Consider the following 22748-nt stretch of genomic DNA (forward strand, 5'->3'; position numbering starts at 1 on the left):
TGGCAGATTCCCTTTTAGTATGCAAATTATTCCAGGCTGGAATCTTGATTTAATTTGTACAGATGCTTAAACAGCTTGTCAGTGATGACTTGGTTTTGGATAAGACCTACGCACATGGTGGATTTGGATGAAAACATAATTCTGAAGGCAGGCTGAGAGTGGCATTGAATTTTAAGATTTCTCAGTCTAAATGCGGAAGTTACTTTCCCAGATACCTGAAATTACATGTCATCATACGATCTAAAACCTTATTTCAAAATTCTTGCTGGATCATTTCTCAGTGGCATCCTTTTGTTGACTGTGGAGCCGTAAATCTTCCACACAGACTACATGGCCCAGTCTAGTAAGTTCTTGGAAAAAGAATTGTGTTCATGTTTTTCTGTTGACCATTTAGCACTAAATACAGGTGAGCTTTTGGGATAGTCTATAATTTAAAAATAGAACCATCTTGAGATTTATTTGATCATTTGTGTCCCATATGTTATGGAATTACGGGATTGGCATTTACCAGTTTACTCTGTAACTCAGAGGAAAGTAAAAAGAACATATTCTAAAGCATTAAAAAGACATTAATTTGTGCCTCTGTAAAAATAGAATAGTTAGGGGGTGGGGTATAGCTCAGTGGTAGAGTGCATACTTAGCATGTGCGAGGTCCTGGGTTCAGTCCCCAGTATTTCCATTAAAAAAAATAGAATGGTTAAGTTTTTAAAAAATTCAATAGCCCAAAGTTTTTAAAAAATAGTGTATTCATTCTTTTTTCTTCCTTTAGAAATGCTAACCAAGTGCTTACCATAGAAAAAGAACCACGGTAAGCAGCAGGTGTGTAATCATGAACAGCCTGACTCCACCCTCATAGCAGTCCATCGGGGAGTAATTAACTGGTACTAGGTAACTGCTTTGACTGATATTTAATTAAACTGATCACTTCTTGTATCATAAAAAAAGACATGCAAGGAAGTAAACATATTCTTATAGAAGAATCACAATTATTTTGTGCAAACTTCTTATATCACATGATGGTTTAAACCACGGTCAATAATTTTAGAATTTCTTCCAAATCTAAACACTAGCCCTTTGCATTAGAGATATGTTTATCCTACACTTGCTAAGTTTGTTTTAAAGTCTGCCTGGAAGTTATAGTAGTAGTTAGATGTGAATAAAGTTACAGAGATTGGATTCACCTATAGAGGAAATGATCTTTTATCAGGATTCTGAATTTTATATGTGAGTGATAATTTTATTTAGCATCTAACTTCACACATCTATGAGGTCAAGTGTTCTACATAGCCAAGATATGGGAGCAACCTAAATGTCCACTGATGGATTAATGGATAGGGAAAATGTGGTATATATGTACAATGGGATATTATTTAGTCTTTAAAAAGAAAGAAACTCTGCACTACAGGACAACGTGGAGGAAACTTAAGGACATTACGCTAAATGAAATAAGCCAGTGATTGAAGGACAAATACTGCCTGATTTTATTTACATGAAGTATCTAAAAATAATCAAACTCAAAGAAGCAAAGAATAGAACGGTGGATCCAGGGACTGAGAAGAGGGGAAAATCAGAAATTGCTGATCAAAGTGCATAAACATGTATATTTCAGTTTTGCAACATAAATAAATTTTAGAGATCGGATGTACAACATTGTGCTTATAGATAGCCAAACTGTATCGTACACTTAAAATTTTGTTAAAAGAATACATCTCAAGTTAACTGTTCTTAACAACAACAAAGAGGGCTATGAAAGAAAAAAAATTCAGTAAATGACTCTGTTAAGTACAAAAATAGAATATTGAAGATAAAAAAATCAAAACCTGAAGATAGATCACTGTCAACTGTAAGAACTCTAAATTTTTTTGCCTGATTAATAATCTTAAGTCTCAAGTGAAAATTGGTTAAAATAAGAATATAGTTCTGTTGCCTCTTATATGAAGCTTTAAATATAACAACATATTTGGCTGCTCCAGATTTAGATAGTTAAAGAGAGAAATGACAAATACTTCTGCTCCTATATTCTTAGAAAAGAAACATGTAACTTGACTCGGATATCAAAAGACCAACCTAGCCCACCCAAATGCTAGCTGTGAGACGCATGAGAAATGAAGAACCTCCGTCTGCTGCTGAGATTTTCAAAACCAACTCTCCCAGAAGATTCTAGTTGACTTTCACATGCCCCACTGCCATGTGCCCCTGAAAAGAGAGGAAACCACAATCGTACTGTCATTCTAGGCATGATAAAATAGCGCACCGTTTTCTTAAGATATGCATCATATAAACATGGAGGCGTTTCCAGGCTACGGTAAATACGTTTGACTTATTGTGAACTTTAATTGAATGAATAATCACTTGGGCCAGCTCTGTAAACTGTATGTATGAACTTTTTTCTCTTAAAGTTTGAAATGAACCAACTCAGTTTGGGGTTTCATAAATCACAGGCTGGAAAGGACCCCTAGAGGCCATTTGTTTCTTTCCTCTTTCCTTTGCAGAAGATAAAAGTCAGGCTCAAAAACCTGGTGTCAAACAAAGCAAATCCAGACTTCAATAGGGAGAGGCTTGTTTATAAGGAAGGCGACTGGAGTCGGGAGAATGCTGCAATTGCCCAAATCTGCAAGTGTCTTGAAATCAGACAGAAAAAAGGGGTTTTCTTTTAAAAAATAATCCTTTGCTATTGGGCAAGCAGAGGTAAGCAGGATCTTTGGAGGGGAAGCTGGACAAGTTAGGGGAAATGACCAGCAGAGTCAGACAGGAAAGCATCCCGCTGCGCTCAGCCAATTTCCAGGAGAAGCTGATAAGGCGGGGTGGGGTAGGGGGAGCATGGTCCACATTTTTTTGTGCTTGTTCAGAGTTGGGGGTGAGCAAAGTGGAGAGGCCTGTAGGAAAGAGAGGAGCCTGATTAAAGTTTGGTCAAGACAAAGCAATGGGTAAGAAATGGGCAGCTGTGAACACTTGGTGACCGAGTGAGGCGCCAAGTTCTTCCATCCAATTTTCTCCACACTGGGCACGATGCTCCAGCAAGGATGGCCTCTCTCTTTGCCCTTGTCTCTGTTTCCCTCTGTCTTCTCTGTAACATCAAAAAATTTCCTTGAGATCCCTGACAGATGCCAAACTTCTCTTCCAGAATTCTCTCTCTGCACTCTTCCCCATTTGTGTGTTTATTCACCCTCCTCTTCTGTTGTTCACTCATTCCTACATTCACTTATTCACCACCAAGCGCTTATGAGCTTCTCTGTGGGAAAACATGGTGGTAGACGGTGCTAAACAATTCCTTGCTCTTGAAAACAGTCCAGCCTACTGGGGAAATTAGACACAGAAGTTTGTAGTATTACTAGAGTGTAAAACAGCTTGTAAAAGTTCTGGCCTTAACTCAAATCGAACCTAACTCTAACCCAGTGGTTCTCACCAGGGATGTTTTTGCCTCCTGGGGACAGACGGCAAGTATGTGATGATATTTTTGGTTGTCATAACTGGGGGAGGTGGTTGCTACTGGGATCCAGTGGGCTGGAGACTGGAGATGTGGCTGAGCATCCTCAAAGCACTGGACAGCACCCTGCCCGCCCCACTGCCCCTCCCCTCCCCCATCCCACCACTCCACCGCAAAGAATTACCCCTCCCAAAATGTCAACAATGTGAGGAGAAGAAACCCTGACCCAAGCCCTAACCTAACTAACCAAGTGCTTGGGAGCACATGCGGCCACAGGACACGTCCCAGAGGGAGAGCCGTTGTATAACGTGCATCTTATAGACGTACTTCCAGCGTCTTCCTACGGTGTGCTGTGAGCTAAGTAGCCGACTCTCAGACGTCTTACTACCCTCAGCTTTCTTTCTTAAAGACATGGTTTAACTTACGTGAGGCCTTAGGTCAGTAACCCAATCCTACTTCTCCTGGTTTTCCCTAAAAACTTGACACTGAATAGGGTCCTCCCTCTCGCCAAGAGAATATTTGTGTTTAAAGGGCTTCTAGAGACTACGTTTAATGAAAATTTTACCTTTTCTGCACACGCCCTGAGTGAGGGCAATGGCATCAAGAGAAGAGGGTTTTTGCCTGCTTCTCCCCAGGACCAAGTACTTAAGGAGGAAACAAGTTAAGGGGGACCAAATCCTAGAACAGTTTTCTAGGAGTCAAAATAGAATTTCCAGAAAGGGAAATGAGAAGAATGTTAGCTCAACAATGGACCGTGAAATGTTCAATAAATATGTGGGGTGTGGAACGCCCCAACTTCAAAAATAAGAATCTTCAAAGTCTTATTTGATGTGGAGGCTTTGTTACGTCCGGACAATCCATGTGCATTGTTGGGCTCACTTCAAAGACGGCTCTGGACTCTGGCCGCAGAGTATGAGCTCACATCAGCTCACCTTCCCTCTCTCTGTGCATGCTACTCCTTCTGGACAAGTGTTTCAAATTTCACAAAGTATGTTCTGGGGAAAAAGGAAGAGTACTTGGACAAGTCCCTGAAAAAAACCTCAAAGACAGTGGCTTCTCAGCTGGAAGGGAAGCTTTGCCAAAACAGAAAGCCCAGGAGGGTCGAAGGGCGACTCCAGCAGCGGGGGCTGTGACCCCTCCTCCCCTAAGGCCTTCTCAGGGCTTCTCCAGGCCATTCAGTCTCCCTGCCTTCGTCCTGTTGGACAAGATGCAACACCAGAACTCCGTCCGGAGTAAATAAGGATGAAGCAGGCACGTACCAGCCAACTGAAGGAAAGCCGTAAATACTCAGTAAAACCCTCCACATCCTGTTGGAGGGCCTGCCTCTCCCCCGCCGCCACACCTTGCCTTTCCCTTTCCAGAGTGCTCTCTGTCCTCTGCGGCCATTTTCACCAAAATCAAGGATTACTATTTGTTCAGGGTGATTTGTGTCCTTTGTTCTTATTGATGACAACTGAATGAAAGTATTACATGCACGAGAACCAGAGAGAACTATACCTACCCCCAAAGATAAACTACACCTACCTCCAAAGGTGATATTTAGCCTGCATCCCTTTCCTATTTTTTCCCATTTATGTTGCTAATACTGAAAAGTGGGAACTTCGGTGCGGGGTGATAAGCCTTAAGGTTGGCTGACCAAAGGGAAGACTAGGGTATCCTTTAAAAGGCAATCGACAGCTCCAGGAGAAATCTCACTCCCTCAGTCCTTGACCATTTCCTCTCTGAAGCCTCCTGACCCTCACTAGCTTCTCTCCCTCCTTCCTCTGTGCTTCATCTCAGTTACAGCCCTGGCAAGACCTTATGGCATGGTGGTCAAGGGCAGGGCTCTGGAGTCAATCAGGTCGGAGTCTTCTGCTGCATACAGTCACTTGACCTTCGGCAAGTTACTGGATCTCTTTGTACTGCAGATTTCTCATGTGGACAGTGGGGATGATAATGCCTACCTTATGTTGCGAAGATTACAAGCATCAGTAATGTTAGAATAATGCTGTAAGCATGAGCTGTGCAATCTGTAGTACTGATGGCTTTGAAAGGTACTGATGTGGGGATGTGCATGGCTGCTCCTTGGCCTGGGAGCTCCTTGGGAGCAGGGATTCATCTGCGTCACCCAGAGTCTAGCACAGAGTCTGACACATTGAAGGTCTCCTGGAAATGCTTGTTGAAGGTACAGCCACTGGCCAGATGGGGTTTTCTAACTGACCAGACAAACTCAAACTAATAAGAACAAGATGTTTTCCAAGCGCTCAGTTGTGTAATGTTCTCTAGAGTGGGAACTACAAGCTATTTGATTTTTAGGCTTACTGTTAAAGATGTAGGTTACTCTTAGAGCAGATTTGGAACAATGAGAAGAGGATTTCCTGGTGGGAAGAACATGGGCTTTGTGGCTGAACAAATTCAGATCTCTAATCTGACCTTTCAAGTCATGTAATTCTGGACAAGTTTCTTCATGTGTCGGGGTCTCAGCATTCTTCACCTGCACAAGTGGGTTGTGATATCCATCACATGAGTGTAGTTGTGGGGAAATTTCCTGGCATAATGCTTGTCATTCCTGCAGAGTTAGATGCCTGCCTCTACCTGGAGAATTCACATCCAGCTTCTGTGGCTGTGGATCAGGAAAATACCATCTATATAAACAGTGGCAAGATTGGATACCATTGGGCAGGTTTCTGCTGGAGTATGAAAAGCTTAATCTGCAGGTAGGTTCTAGAACCTGGGACAATTAGGCTTTTAGTGAGTGAGTTTAGCAACTGAGATTGTTTTCACACAGACCAGTCCCCCTGGTAGTTAAGGGGAACAGCCAGGGGAGATTTCTTTTCATCAGAAATAATCTGCTGGAATAAAAACAAATATATGTATGTATATGCATGACTGGGACACTGTGCTGTACACCAGAAATTGACACATTGTAACTGACTGTACTTCAATAAAAAAAAAAAAGAAAGAAAAAGGAATAATTCCCTGGAGAGGGACATATTAAATAATTGCATACTTTATACAAATTCATAATGTCTCACTGTCAGACCCATTAAAGTTTGTGAAAGTGTTTTTGAGAGAGTAGGAATTCTCAGAATACTAATAATAAAATGCAGAGTGGAATCAGAAGGTTTCTGATAGAAGTTGAATTGAGGAAATCTCATATCCCCCTTCTGAATCCATACCTCAGGTGTTGGCATGGATGAAATATCATTTCTGACACTAGGCACTTTGGTTTCGAAGAGACCATGTCTTCAGGTTTATATGTTGAAAATGACTTGATTCTGCCCGTAATGCTGGCAGCCAGTCTGTAAAAGCAGAGTATTGAACTTAATATGGGTAGATTGGTTTGAGTAGATTATGGAATCCATCACCACCACACTGAAAAGACTCACATCACAAGGGGTCACGTAGGGAAACAGCTACAACACATCCTCTTGAATGTGAGAATTCCACTGCTCCAGTTAGGTCAGGCTCCACATTTGCCCCCTGCTGTTATCTTTATATATTGCAAAAAGACGGTGTTTTTTCATTTTATCTGTCAATTTTTCTGCCTTCGCAGCCCCTCTGAATTGAATAACTTTGTTATAACTTTAAAAAAGGCCAAGTAACAAATTTACAATCCTAGATTGTCCTAGTGGTGTAATTTTGAATATCTCAAGCAGATAAGTTTTAGTTAATTTTTAACACGTTGCTTCAAAGGTTACTGGAAATCAGTTAAAATGTACCCAAACAAATGCCCTGATTTGCTCCTAATTATGTTAAAGTGCAAACTTCTAGCCTTCCCCAGGGAAGGTGGGTGCATGGAAGGCAGTGGGCTTCTGTTTCTGGACACTAGTGTCCTGAATCCTACTGTCATTTCAGCTCTGGAGTCCTGGAGCCCGGGGCCCTGGCTGTTTGCAGAGCTGACTCACTCCATGAGTGGATGGGCACTAAATAAATGTCCCAGCTATAAGGTGACGTGGGCCATCAAATACATACTTTTTGCTTTTTGCCCCTAATATTCTTTTTATCTTTTTTAAATTGAAGTACAGTGAGTTTCAATGTGTTAACTTCTGGTGTACAGCATAATGTCTCAGTCATACATATTCATGAGTATCTGTTGTAATCATAGTTGGCTGAGCGTGCTCAAATTCCTTAGTGTTTCTGAGTTCTACTGATTAAAAGAAGATAAAAATTATCTACTTTACTGTTTGTGAGGAATAATTGAGGTCAACAGGAGAGGACTCAGGGCAGTGCCTGACACAGTAAGTCCCAGTGTCTTTCCCTTGCCTTTCTTCGAGAGGATCTGATCTAGTCTCAGTGACCCAGGAAATCACAAGGGCCAATGAACAGCTAATCAAGTAAAAGCTTATAACATCAGACCCAGCTAACTTGAATTGTTGATCATTAGTTCAAAATGTATAATTAATTTCAAGGTTGTTTTAAGAAAATAAGGAGATACCAAAAAAGCAAATTAACAGTTTAAGTAAGGTTGTGAGGAAAACGATTTTTTGAAAGAATTATCTTGTCTGAAAGCCCTTAATAAATACTTAATTACACACTTAATTTGCCCTTTAATCATACTTATTTGCTCTTTAAAATCATAAATCATACTTAATTGCCCTTTAATCAAATCTTTGTGGTCTTTTGCTACAAGAAACACTTGGTCAGTTTAATCAGTTTCTGCTCGAAATACATGTTTACCACACACACACTTCTCCATTCAGATGTTTTACTAATTCATTTAGATTTTTCTCTAAATAGTCTAAATCGATGAACATTTACTGTATGTACTTTTTAAAGAATTGAAAGGAAATGGCCTCTATATTCCAGCTCATTGTGACTCAGTGTTAAAAATAGTTTTATCCAGAGTACTTAAATCAGCATTCCACACCACCTTTCTCCATCTGGACCCAGCCTTGCCCTTTTTAACCAGCGGCGTTGGTTAATACACACTGGTGATGCAGCCTCGTCATTTTTTAATGGTGATTAGGCAGATTTTTTTCCTACTTCACTTTCAGTGGTCACATAACTCATCTTGCTGTTTTGATGCTGTGAGCTAGGACTGGGGACTCATTTCAATGGCATGTTTCCCTTGCACCCAGGATATCGCAAGGGTTAATGAGTTGTTGATACCAATTTTGGTTCTGGGAAGTCGGGGTGCTGCAGCAACAAATTCCTACAAATGCAGAAGTCGCTTTGGAACTAGGTAAAGGGTAGAGGCTAGAAGAGTTTTAAGATACTTGATAGAAAAACCTTAGAATGCCTTGAAGAGGTTGTTTGTAGAAATATGGACCTTAAAGTCATTTCTGATGAAGGCTCAGAAGAGAGAGGAGCTATAGAGGAAGTGTCTGTTGTCTTAGAGCACAGCACACATGTATCATCATGAGCAGAATTTTGCTAGATATATGGATGGTAAAGGTGCTTCTGGGGAGGTCTCACATGGAAAGGAGGAACATGTTAATGGATCCTGGGGGAAAGGTGGCCTTTATTATAAAATGGTAGAGAGCGTGTTTGAATTATGTTCTCTTTTTGGGAAGAAAGTAGGACTTGTAAGCAATGAACTTGGATATTTTGCTTGGAGATTTCCAAGCAGTATGGAAGGCAGAGCTTGGCTTCTTTTTGCTGCTTACAGTAAAATGTGAGAGGAAAGATAAATTGAGGAATGATCTGCAAAGCAAAAATAAACCAGCACTTGATGATTTGGAAGATTCTCAGCCTATCCAAAGAGTGTACTTTGGAAACAGGACCGAGGCTCGGCCTGGACAGTCATTTGCTAGAGATTAGATGTGTAGCTAGTGGATCTAATAAGCCATCTCAGGAGAAGCCAGGAATAGAGATGGGGTTACCCAAGCAAGCTGCAGGGGGGACCCTCCTGTCTGATGGCTTAGGCTTCTGTGAACTGCGTGGGAGACTGACAAAGTTTTTGAGAATTTTATACCAGCAGAAACATGACCAGCCTGGGCTAAAAGGGACTGAGACAGCATTAAGGAAGGAAAAATGACTCTAAGGGCAGAGCCATAATATAGAAGCTTGGAATGATGCAGTCTCCTCAGATCAAGAAGAGGAGGCTCTCATCCCATCAGGCTCAAGGGGCGGAGCATCAAGCCATAGAGGATGATTCGTGGACCTTGAAATCCAAGGGAACCTGCTCTGTTAGTTTTTAAGACTTGCCTGGGACCTATTACCACCTTTTCCCTCCCAATTTCTCCCCTTTGGAGTGAGAGTGTCTATTCTATGCCTGAATATTGTATTTAGTAAGCAGATAACTTGTTCTGTGGTTTCACAGGTTCTCAGATGGAGAAGAATTTTACTCCAGGATAAATCACACCCATACAGATTTAGATGATTTAGACAGTGAAATCCGGGACTTTGAATTGATATTTACATGAGATTTGGGACTTAGAGTTGATGCTGGAATGGTTAAGACAGTTGGAAATGTTGGGAATGAGGTGAATGTGTTTTGCACGTGGGAAGGACATGAATTTTGGGAGGCGGGACAGAGGGTAAACTGTTAAGGTGTGACCTGTGCCCTCCCCCCAAATGTGTTGAGTCTTAACTCCTGGTACCTCAGAGTGGGATTTATATGGAAATAGGGTTGTTGCAGGTGGAATTAGTTAAGATGAGGTCATGCTAGTGTAGGGTGGTCCCTTAATCTATTATGAGACTAAGATGTTTTTAAGGAGAACACAAAGACACAGAGGGAGAAGGTGGCCAAGATTGAAGTAATGCATCTGCAAGCCGAGGATCACCAGGGATCACCAGGGAGTGACGGCAAACACCAGAAACTGGTAAAGGCAAGGAAAGATCTTCCCTACAGGTTTCAGAGAGAGAGAATGGTCCTACTGACACAGTTTTGGGCTTATAGTCTCCAGAACTATGAGACAATAAAATGTTCTAAACCACCAGTTTTGTGACACAGGTTTGTGATAGCTGCCCTAGGAAACCAACATAGATTCTGACATGCCTAATTTTCACTTTTGATCATTTGGACAACGTGTATGATGCATTTCACATTTAAAGATTTTCATTAAATATATTCTATCCTGGATTTCCATGTATCCGTATTTTCATTATTGTTCAACATAAGTAGGACAAATGAGTCTTTATTTGCATATGGAGTAAAATTTCCAAGTTTGTTTTCACGGCTACCCATAAATAATTTTTAGCTAGGTAATGAACATTGATTATACCCCATATGGTGGTGGTTTGAAAACTTAAGTGTTCTCATAAAAGACTGAAATATTAGTTTTTTAAATTTAATGTTGTATGAATTACAGAAATGATAAGTGGTTGCCTTACCCTTTTAGGTGAACTGTCTTTTTAAGCAAATTGTAATTTTCAAATTAAAAAATTCATAAATTTCCTTATAGCTTAGTCATTACTCTACTTGTAAATTTATTTTATACTGATTTTCCCCTGGTGATACTAATGTTTATAACCATTGCTCTCCTTTTTTACTGGCTCAGTCTTCTTTATCAAGTTACCAAGTTTTGGAAAAAAGTGTGCCATGGAGACAATGAAGACACCTTTTATTGGGAGGCTGGTGGTCCCAGGGCAAGCTCAGTAGGGTTCATGCTTTTAGTCAACAGAGCCCTCATCCACCCTGTGTGCTCAGGCAGCCTCTGGGGAAGGAAGAAGGAAAAAAGCCATTTTTTTCTTGTAGCTGCAATGAAATTGCTTTAACCCATTCATGGACCTTTATCTGGTTTCGCTGGTCATGACCAGAACATAAATTCACAATGGCTGGCCAGGAAAAAAAAAACTTATGCTGGAAATCCCATCCTGTAAACGTCTTGATACAAGTCAGCTTTTTAGGGTTTCACCACTATTTCACAATGTAAACCCTGATTTTTACAATGGGTATAATCACCACAGAGATTTTCTTTCAGAAAAAAGTCGATCAGGTCCATTGTTTTGTTGTTCTTTTGTTCTTCATGGTCATGCTACAAAAAAACTGGGTCGAGTGGTTTGTTGGAATGAATGTAACTGTTATGGCAAAAAGTGAAAACTGCTTAACAAATGCTAGAAGACAGAAACTCTTCTGTTTGTGAACTTTTTGATTTTCAACAGGTTGTTCCCAAGTCCATATATATATATTTTTTCTTGATTGAAAGCAACTTGGTACAAAAAATTGCTGCTCCACCTGGGGGTGATGTGCTTGCGATTTTGCTCCTCATTTGGAAGGTGTGTTTAAACACTTTTGAGTCCCTCCCGCATGAACTGATTCAGCAGGTCTTGGGGAGGGGCATTCGGGTTGAGACTGAAAATTTTCATTTCTAACAAGTTCCCGGGTGATGCGTCTGCTGCTGGTTGGAGACCTCACTTTGAGGGTCGCTGTGTAGCAAATAGCGGTCTTGGGCACCTCTTAGCCTGAAAGTTTGCAATTTCTGTAGTAGTTTTACTTTTACTTTCTTTGAGAATTAGACACTAGAGGGCAGTGTAACCGTAGCACACACACTAAACTGAGCCCAGTGTTTTCCAGCTAGAGTGTAAACTACCTTTGCTTCAGCCCAGGCATCTCTGATTTAATTTGTTTTGCTTAGTGATGTTTCACGCAGGAATTTATATGTAAGTAAGGTTCTGCTGCTAAAAATAACTTTAAAAGCTGCGCTTTCTCTCCAGTCCCTTCTTTTTAAAGTCATAGATCCTGTTAGCTGGAGAGCTGGAGCTCTGGGAGCGTGTGTGACTTTATGTCCCATTATTCAGACAACTTTAGAATTGAAAGATGAATTGGCTCTTTAAAGCTAGTGGTTTTGAGCCCAAGTGTGTTTGGAAACATTGGGTTAAATAAAGTTATATGGGTTTCTTTACTGGAATGTTCCTCAGAGGCTGTCTTCACTGGAATGTTCCTCAGAGGCTGTCTTTGTATCTTGGAAAGGGCTGGGAGGAGGATGTACGAGGCAGGAGGATGGTGGGTATTTTGCACAGGAAACAGCGATCTGGTCCTAGTGCTTCAGCTTTTCCATAAGGAGTCAGAGACCAGAGGATAAAATGATGTCTGGGCAGTGATAGGACCTGTTTCCTGACTGCAGCCCAGTGCACTTTGCACAGGATCAGAACATCTACAGGACTGTGTGCAATGACAGTACCAGGCCGGTCCCATGCAGCCCCTCTGGGGCCTTGGGTCTTCCTGTTCCACCTGCTGGAATACTCTTCCTCCAGGTGCCTATAGGCTGTGCGCCAACACTTGGTACAGAGCGTGCTCAGATGCCCCTCGTCAGAGAGGACTTCTCAGAACCCCCCTGTTCAGTATGGCTTTTCTTATGTTAATCAATATCTTGCTTTGTCACCACCTGTTATATATATTAATTGTCGGTGGCGTGACATCATGTACACACGAACACAGTGCAGAGAGAAGCGAAGCAGTTCTCTGTTTATTGATTTTTTTAGAAAAGGTTTTATATAGGACATGCATGATGCCCCACACATACCATCTAACTTATGACAATGTTAATAATCTTAAGCTATTTAGGTCCCCAGGCTCCTGCAGTAAGCACAGGATGTTACATCATCAAGGACAGATTGTTTGAAAGTTCGTCACGAAACTTCGTTAAGTAGGCCATCTCTCACCCAGCCGGCTGAGCCTGTCTTAGGTTGTCCTCCTCTGAGGATCTTACCCGTCACTGGCTAGCCAGCCGTCCATACTGGATACATTAAGTAGGCCATCTCTTATCCAGCCTGGATACGTGGCATTCCTCACAGCTTGTTTATCAGTTCAGCCCATGGCTTATTCTCTAGAGCCTTCAGGCGGGGCCCTACATTAATATGCTCAATTGTTTTTGTAATTTAATTTTTCCCACTAAAGTAGAAGAGCCATAATGGAAATTTTTTTAAAATTAAACTATAATTGATTTACAACATTGTGTTAGTTTTAGGTGTACAAAAAAGTGATTCCGTTTTATATAATATATGTATTCTTTTCAGATTCTTTTCCGTGATAAGTAATTACAAGATATTGAATATAGCTCCCTGTGCTACACAGTAAATCCTTGTTGTTTACCAGAAGGGATTGTATCCATCTTGGTGTCTGCTCTATTCCTAGTACTAAGTAGGTAGGATAAATTAACTAATACTATCCAAGTATGTAACAGAAGATTGATTATTAAATCAGTCAGGGTTCTCCAAAGAAAGAGAACCGGTAGGGGTTTTATATATATTATGTGTTAAATGTGTTAAAATGGTAAAAACTGGGGTGCTTTATGAAATAGTTTAAACAGGATCCAGATAATCTGAACACTCTGAATTTATAGGAAAATTTCCGCTTGCATTTTTGAGGTGAAAAGTACAATGTCTGACAATTTACAGTAATTAAGTTTAATGGTATTTTATTTTTATATACTCTGGTTATAGTAGAGAATACTCTTTCAGGCCTCAGGAATTTTGAATTTAAATATCATTAAAATAATGGGTATTTATATTTGTGCAAAGGCCTCTCTGAGAAAGACGTCTACACCGGGTTTGACTATAATTAAGATATAATGTTATAAACCAATGTTACCTCAATAAAAAGGAAAGAAAAGAACATTAAAAAATAGAACTAGCAGGATAAACATAAGGAAAGTGTACAGATGGAAATAATTCAAAGCAGAAAAGAACAAAATAGAAAATAAAGAAATTGCCAAAGATAAGAACCTTATTGTGACTTAATGGGTGTCCTAAAAGACAATGTGCACCCAAATTTTCAGTAAATGTTCAGCTTTCTTAAAAAAATAGACGACTGCCTTGGCAAATACCGGCCACTTAAAAACTTCCCCCTGTCTTGAAAATGAATACATGTATGTTCATGTACGATTGAAGCATTATGCTGTGCACCTGAAACTGATACAGCGTTGTAAACTGACTATGCTTCAATAAAAATATAGATTAAAAAAACCCACTTCCCCATCTGTAAACCTCACAGGAGTGCCCCTAATGGGCAGACTGACCTGCAGCCACACAGAGAAGCGAATCCAGCCAAATGCTTTCCCAGGGTTCTTCCACGCAGGAGGGAGGGGGCCCTGGAAGGTGGTGGCAGCCACAGTGACAATGTTGAGTTGCCAACAAACAAGGACACACAGGCTTCTTCAAAGTTTTTTCTGAGGCCAACTAACTTATGATGATAAGGTCTACCTTCTCTGCCATGCTGAGTCTCAAAGGGTTTTATCTTTTCTCCTTGAATCACAAGGCCTCTGCCCATCTTTCCCTGCTGACCATGAGCTAACGGGAGTGAGGAGTGGAGGGGTGTATGTGTGTGTGTGTGGTCTTAGAAATAAAAGAAAGCCTGAAGATGGATGTGACGTGTTAAAGAACTCACCTGTTAAATACCTGGAGCAATCCTGTCTACCTGAGAGATGAAAGTATTTCTGTAAACGCATTCGCGCTTCCTTGGTGGTAGCAATCAGCTAGCCCTCTGATAATTTCACTTTGAAAAGGAATTAGCAATAATTCCACTGAAGATGCTGCTCCCCAGAAGAGTGAGGGTGGTTCCAGCTCTCAATGGGAGGACAGCTTTGGAGGGAAGACCTTCCAGATCACCCTCTATTGTTCACCATCCAGTCTACACTTTCACAAGCTGATCCCACATGAAGATAGACTTTTTGGGGGAACTATTAGATGAATTGTCTCTTCCGTGAGGTAAAGTAAATCCTGATCCAATTTATATCAACAAAGCTCTTACTTAGACTAGGTGGCAAGGACAATCAGACACTGGGTTACATCAGTAGAGAGCAACAGTGACAACGAACAAAATTTGCCAGTAGTTAAGTGGAGGTGACTACTTTCTCTCTGCCTCTCCTTCCCAGATGACAGGGAGTCACTCTTCTATGGAGGATGTTTCTGGGGTTTTCCAGGTCTTTCTTGTGTAAGTAAGTGATGAAAGGACTCTATGCTGAGTCATTGATGAGCCTTATGGGGAGTCATCTAATTTCTGTGCTTCTGGAAGCCCACTCTCTTCTTTTGTCCATGATATTTCTGACTATTCTGATTGTGGGTCGTTTGCACAAATCTGTGGTTAAACTTTTGGTTGAATTTCTCATCTTTTCTTCTCCATGGCTCTCATGGACCTATGACTGTTTCTGCTGTCCTGCAGATGCTGAAATTCCTCTGACTTTTCTTCATCTTTTTGCCTGTTCTGGCATGCCTGCCCTCTGAATTTGGCTTGAGAAAATCAGAAATAAACCTAATAGAAGAAACATAATCTCCCATTTGATGGGGATGGGAGGGGACCACTGCCTCCTCGAAAAGAGAAGGAAATGAATAGGAAGAGGTAGAAATGGAGGAAGATGATCTTGAGGAAGAAGGGAGGAAGTTATTTTGCTCAATTCATAAGGAGAGAAAGAAAGCTTCTAGGATTTTTCCAGTTCTTGAGTTCAAATACCAGCTTCATCATTTTCTAGCTGTGATTTGGTGCATGTAACATGTGGTGCATGATATTGTCCTTGCTCCTCATTATGGCCTCCAGACAATCATTCCCAACCCCTTGGGAGAACTTTGACATGTTCCTGTTTTGGAAACTCATTTAAGTTGATCACCTTCTTCTGGTTGCTGGTATCTGTTGACCTCCTGATCTCTTTTCTATTGTCATCAAACGCTTTGGCATCAACTCCTTACCCCAAGTCCTACTTTTACATTGCAGTTCTTCAACATCCACGTGAAAAAAATGCATCTTGTCTTTCCACTTCCTGAATCCCATTTCCAAAGACCGCTTTTACAGCCACCCACTCTCATGGCCACACCTTCTTCTTCCAATAGGGGATTCACTCATCTGGCTCTATCTACAGCCATCTCTTCTTGCTTACTTGATCAACCACTTCCACTGCACCATTCTTCAGCTTTATTAGGAGACCAACATTCTCTTTCCAATATCCCAGATTTCTCCTTATTATTCTTACAATAATCATATCAGTGCCAGAAACTTCATAACTTCGTTGCCTGTAAATGCTTTGATCACACTTGTGTAGAAAAACCACAGTTTTTTTTTTTTTTAACTGAGTCCATTTCTTAGCTGGTGACTACATTCATTAGTGTGTCTATTGGATTTATAGCTGAGTTCTCCATTAGACTGTAAATTCTATGACATCAGGAATCAAATGTATTATTGTTGATTGCAAGTATACGCCCAGCGCCTAGAAAAGGGTCTGGTAGAATATGGGCTTAATAAATATTTTTAAATGAATGGAAAATCTACTGAACCCCAATTGCCTCATTTTATAAAGTTGAGATCATAATTTAGGTCTCATGATAATGCTGTGAAGATTAACTGAGATCTGTGCATATAAGGAACCAAACACAGTTATCTGGCATATAGTTACTGCTCAGTGTAGTTTGGTTCCTTTTTTTCCCTTTTCCCTTCTTTTTATTCCTCCCACTCTATAGCTAGCAACTGTTTACCTGCCTCCATGAGCAGGAAGTGAGTGGGTGTCCTGTGATCCAGACCTTGGTCTTGGCAGGTGGAAACAAGGAGTAGCAGCCCAGGGAGGGGTGGAGGACTCGTTGCTGACCCAGAGGGGTGTTCAGGGGCTCCCCTAGCCCGTATTTCCCCAGACCTTCGAGCACTTCCACTGTGCCCAAAGCAGCTGCTTCTGCCAGGGGGAAAGTGACCAGAAGACTAACTGCTCAGAATAGCCAGAGACCTTTGCTCTTAGAAGAAAGGGCAGAGAGGACAGAGTCTGGGGTTGCAGGGAAGAGCTGAGGTTTTCAGCAATCATTAGAGGATTCTTCGGCAAGAAGCATTTTCTTGGGTTTGACCTTCAACTTCAGCTGTGAGATCTGCCAGGGAGGCTTCTGGGCCTGGAATCCTGCCTCTCAAATGCTCAGATGTTGGCACTCCTCCAACTCCACCTTTATTCCATGTTTGGGTGACTGTCCAGGTTGATACATTTATGTGTCTGCCTTATCCTTTGATCTTCTCACAGGCAGGCCATTTACCAAGACTGTAATGAGCAGCTTTCAGCATCATATTCACTTGGGGAACTTGGTGGAAAAATAAATGCCCTGGTCTCATCTCTACAGCTTTGGATTGGGTAGATAAGGTTTGGGGCCCAAGAATCTGCATGTTTACCAAGTACTGGTGTTACTGATGGAATGTAGCAGCTGACCAAGGGACATTGCATTGGCCCAGGTCTCCTCAAGGCTAGCCCCTGACCACAGTGGCCATTCACAAAGATAAGAGATGAGATTTATTACAACTCCTTCTGGTTTCCCCCCTCTTTCATGGAGATCCTGGCATTCCTTTCCAAGAGGAGATCCTAGAATCTTCCGTGTGCAATTTGCAGCAGCTACTCCGTGATTCTCCTGATTCTGACGTGCCACACCCCCAAGCTGAGGACCACTCTGACGCCCCTGCCCAGATCATCCCAGATCGCACAAAGTGGTGTGGCAGGGCTCTGCACGCTAAGAGAGATGTGCACACAAGTATCTGACACTCCTCAGTCCCCAGTAGACTTCTACCACCTCCGTATCTTCTGGAACTCCTTCAGTTGGTAAAATACAAGGTATCTTCTTCTAATACCTCTTTAATTTTAATGACCATGTATGAATACGGCTTCCAGCAACCTAATTCAGTCTGGTTGTCCCTCTGTGTCTACATTTCTTGAGATTCTGAGTGCTTAGGTTGTCCTCCAAGGATGCAATCCCCCAGTAAAACCAAATCAGTTCTTCCTAACACATAGTATTAATAAGCACATAAAAAGAACCCTGCTGGTAGCTGCCTTTGTTTTTTAAACTTAATCCCTACTTGGGGAGATATTTATACTATATGCTTTCCATGACTTCTTTCTAATCCTTTGAAAAGTTTGCAAAGGAGGTATAATCTCCATTCGGTGGATGAGAAAGCAGAAATTCAGACAGATAACGTGGCTTGTCCAGGGTCGTAGAATTTACAAGCCAGTTCTGTAAGGATGCAAAGCCTAAACTCCTTTTTTTTTTTTTCCTCCTACCTACTGGGTTAGGACATGATAATCTCAGTTTCTTTCCCTCATTCCTTTCAAGCTGATTCACAATCTTATTTGCTTCCTTTGTCCTTGCTGGCCACGCCCAAAGATTGAACCTGTGTGGTATATGGCTTAAGATTGCCATCTAAAATGATGAGTGTCATTAAATGGTCACGTTATCACCCCAGGAATGATGCCTAATTCCTATCTGGAAACGTTCCTAAATTGAAAGTTCAGATGAAAGGGGAGGAGCATCTGTACTGAGAGCCGGCTGTGTCTGTGAGGCCGGGGGATGCAGGAAGGGGGAAGACCCCTTCTGTTCCCTTTCTGGCAGAACCCGCTCTGCCAGCCTGCTGCTGATGCCACTGATGGGGTTTTGGAAGTAGTTTCAAAGATGTTTTTCCTTTATTATTGCATCTAAGAGTGTATAATTTTAAGCATATGTTGCAGACCCTCTCCAACCTTTGGCAAATGATATAATCAATGACATTTAAATGATTGTTTGACTCATGTAAAGACCTTCTCCATAACAGAGCCAGTGAGGAGTGGAAATAAGAATTTGTACAAATTGCTATTTTGCTATTGCCCTCTCTGTTCTGATACAGAAATTTCTCTCTCCTCTGGACTGAATAATTTTCTGTACTGTATTTTACCCTGTTAAGATCAGCAAAGGCTGGTTGGCTATTTGGTGAAACCAATGTCTGCAGCAAAAACTAGAAAGATGTCTTCCATCAACTGCTTCTTCTGGCAAGTAAGTCAAGCTTGTCCGGGCTTACCTTCGTGGTCTTGAAAGAGAAGAGGAGGCTTTACACAAAGGGAGAGTGTTAGCTGGCCAGAAACAAAATTAACCAGGCAAATGTGGTGTTCTGGACCTGGCTCCCCTGGAACACAAGGCCAGCATCTCAAAGTTCCCATCTGTAGGGCAGATGGGGTAATAACACCTGCCACAGACTTTTTTTGGTGGGGGAGAGGTAGTTAGGTTTACTTATTTGTTTATTTTTAGAGGAGGTACTGAGGTTTGAACCCAGGACCTCATGCACACTAAGCATGTGCTCTACCACTGAGCTATACCCTCCCCTCAATTGGGTTGAGTTTTTAAAAGGCCACAAACTTGTGCTTTTTCTCTATGACATTTTACATTAATTCCTATCTGCAAAGTTGGTTGCGTCTTTCCCCCTATCATTTTCTTTAGTAAAGACTTCTTTTCCAGGCTCTCAAAAGCATTTTGGTTTCTTAGCATAAAAATTTAGATATCTGGCTCCTTTTATTGCAGCTATTAACACGCTGCCTCATTTTACCTGTTACACCACTTACAACCTGTCCTTGAACCACCTCCTTTAAGACATTCGCATTGGCTCCAGGCCAGCATTCTTCTGTCTGCCTGTGGGTGTAACTCACAGGGCTAGAGCTGGTCTGTCAGCACTGTGGGGTTTATATTAGGGACCTGAAGCCTACATACATTCTTGGGTTAGGTCGGCTGTCCTCATACAGCCATCCCTCAGTATCTGGAGGGATTGTCCAGGACCCCCTAGAACACCAAAATCCACAGATGCTCAAGTCCCTTATATAAAATGGTGTAGTATTTGCGTATAACCTACAAACATCCTCCCGTATACTTTAAACTGTCTCTAGAGTACTTCTACATCGAATACAATGTAAATGTTATGGAAATAGTTGCCAGTGAGGGGCAAATTCAAGTTTGCTTTTTGGAACTTTTTGGAATTTTTTTTTTTTTTAATATTTTTGATCTGAGGTTGATTGACTTTGTGGATGTGAAGCCCTCAGATACGGAGGACCGACAGTCATTATTTTGAAAGACATGAAAGGGAAGTGACGTTCATGAAGAAGAAACAACAGTGTTGCCCAAGATTCCAATTTGTGTGAAGTGGAAAGGAACAGGGTGTGGGATGGGCATTCCCCCGATACATTTAAGTATCTGGCTTTGGGCAATTTTAGTCTCCCCATGCCCTACAAGACATCCCTTAGGAGAGAAAACCAAATGCAATAACTCAGATAACAGGGTCTTTGGAGTGGACACAACTAAGTGTCCCAATATTTTTTTGCTCCCCCACCACTTTTTTTAATTCCAAAGGTCTAGGGAAGCTACGCTTGTGATAAGAAATTTACAAACAATTGATTCTTGTCGCCCAAAATGCTCACATTATTTTGGCAACAATATTTTCCATCCTTCTTCATAACCTACTATTTCCTATAGGGTCCCCAGAATACACTCTGACTATAAAGTTACTGGGAGCTGAGGGTAGGGTCTACCAAAATTGGTTACCTAAAAGTGGAAATTTAAGGATTCATTTGAACTTCTTACACATTCAAATAAAATACATTTTTAATTTACTGACAGTGTTAAAGCAAGGGAAAAAAAAAACCCATCCACTAAGATAAAGCCATCATATGTTGTTCTTATCTGGGCCAAGATCTAATCTGGGTCAGACGGAGCAGAAATTGATGCTATGGGAGGAGAAGAGAGTTGTTTAATTTCTATTTCTCTGCTGAAAATAGGAAAATGGAGGATGGTTTTTCTAAGCCTTCTCATTAGTGTAGGACCTAGAACAATACCTGGTTCACATCAAGCACTCAATTAATTACTACTACAGAAAAGGTCTTACTTTTGATGGGACCTTCTCCAGGGCAATTCAGTATCTTCAAACTCATGCAGACTGTCTCTTCTCAAGCCTCTAATTTTCCTATTAGTGCAGTGACCTTAGTTTCCAAAACCCAAACATAGTGCTCTGCTATGTAATTAGGCAGTACCACGAGATATTTAAAATTGCGACTGTCCTAGAAAAATGCTAACAGTGTGTTTGTGGTCTCTGTATCATAACTCTGGCAGCTCAAGACAACGTGTATGCCTGGACAACTCACATTTAGAGACATAATTTTTACTAGTAATATTGTGACCAAACCAAACTTGGGTCCGCTTGCCCGTGCGCAGTAAAGCCAATCTACTGACACCGGGCTGTGGTGAAGGAAAGTGCAGCGTTTATCGCAGGGCACCGAGCAGGGAGTTCAGGCAGCTAGTGCTTAAAAGACCCAAACTCCCTGAAGGCTTTGGAAAAGTTTATAAGGACAGGGTGAGGGTGAAGGGTTGTGGGTGCATGATCAGCTTGTGGACATTCTTCTGATCGGTTGGTGGTGAGGTCATTGGGAGTCAACATCTTCAACCTTCTGGTTCCAAGTGATTTGGGGTCTACGTGCTTGTGGGCAGCCACCTGGTGAGGGTTTCAGTAGCTGCAAAACAGCTCAAAGGACATGGCTCAGAATATAATATATAGCCCTTGGGGAGGAACTAAAGGTCCCTGACTTTGTTTAATGGCCAAACTATAATTATTTTGTCTTGCTTGACTGTTTTCCTTTTTTTCCTGCATTTTCTCACTTCTCTTTGGAACTCAGGGAAGCCTCGGAAAGTATTTCTATAGACAAGGGGCAGGCAGAGGACATAGAGGTGGGGGTGCTATTCTGGGAGGGCCCCGTAGGGTCCTGCTCTTACAATATTCACCAAGACTTACCCAGCCCTCACTGTGTGCTGGGTACTCTTGGGTACATGACCTGCACATCTTAACCCTCTAATACTCACAACAGTCCTATGAAGTAAGACCACTCTTGTCCCCATTTTGTAGGTGAGAAAACTGAGGTACAAAAAATGTTAAGTATCTTTCCCGAAGTCATCAGTGCACAGGGACGGGAAGCTGGGTATATATATATTCCCTGACTGCTTGAATAAAACAAATTCCTCTGAAGCTCCATCAAAATACCAAATCAAACCATCCCTTGTCCTCTCCCGTTGTTGAGAAAGACAGGAGGTTGGCAAATAGAGCAGTTACCTTTCCACAATTCTGATGGTTTTTATCCCTTCCTGGGTGAGTTCTGATCTCTTCTTCTCCTGCCACCAGTACCCATGATTGCCCAGCTTCTGAGTCACCCTGGGTCACCTCCCTCCACTGCCAAACTGTCAGGGCATTGTCTAGACACTGAAGCATATGCTGCCGCACCTGTGGCTGCAACTCCTGTGGCTGCGGCTGGGGGAAGGGCTGCTGTCAGCACGACAGTGGCTGCAGACGGCTGCAAGACGGCTGCCAGACGGCTGCCCTGCTCGGTCCTGCTTCTAGGGAAGGAGAGGCTGGGAGTCGCTCTCTGCTGTGAACTGACTTTCCTCCATCTAGTCTCTCTGCTCCTCCCACGTCACGTCACCTGTATCTCCTGGGACTTACTCTTTTGGACAATATCTTTTTAAACTCTGTGCATCTCTCTTTTAACCTGATGGTCTTAAACCTTTTTATCTGAAAACAAAAAAACAAAAAAACAAAAAACAAATAAACAGGAAACGACCATTACAAAAATGTTAACCCAGGCAAAGGGCCCGTGATTCTGAGTGTTGTGTTTGATGGGTATTCATGCAGCCTTCCAACCTGGTCCTTCTGCCTCTCTGCGTCTGTGCG

At 41.7% G+C, this 22748-nt stretch overlaps 1 non-coding gene across 1 annotated transcript; it reads right to left on the bottom strand.

Moving 5' to 3' along the window:
• Positions 1 to 19297: 19297 nt before the first annotated feature.
• On the bottom strand, positions 19298 to 19370 carry TRNAT-AGU (transfer RNA threonine (anticodon AGU)). Its single transcript has one exon. It is a non-coding gene; the product is annotated as a tRNA-Thr (tRNA).
• Between the last annotated feature and the right edge of the window lie 3378 nt (positions 19371 to 22748).

The sequence above is a fragment of the Camelus bactrianus genome, chromosome 5 (assembly GCF_048773025.1).
Source record: "Camelus bactrianus isolate YW-2024 breed Bactrian camel chromosome 5, ASM4877302v1, whole genome shotgun sequence".
Taxonomy (NCBI): domain Eukaryota; kingdom Metazoa; phylum Chordata; class Mammalia; order Artiodactyla; family Camelidae; genus Camelus; species Camelus bactrianus.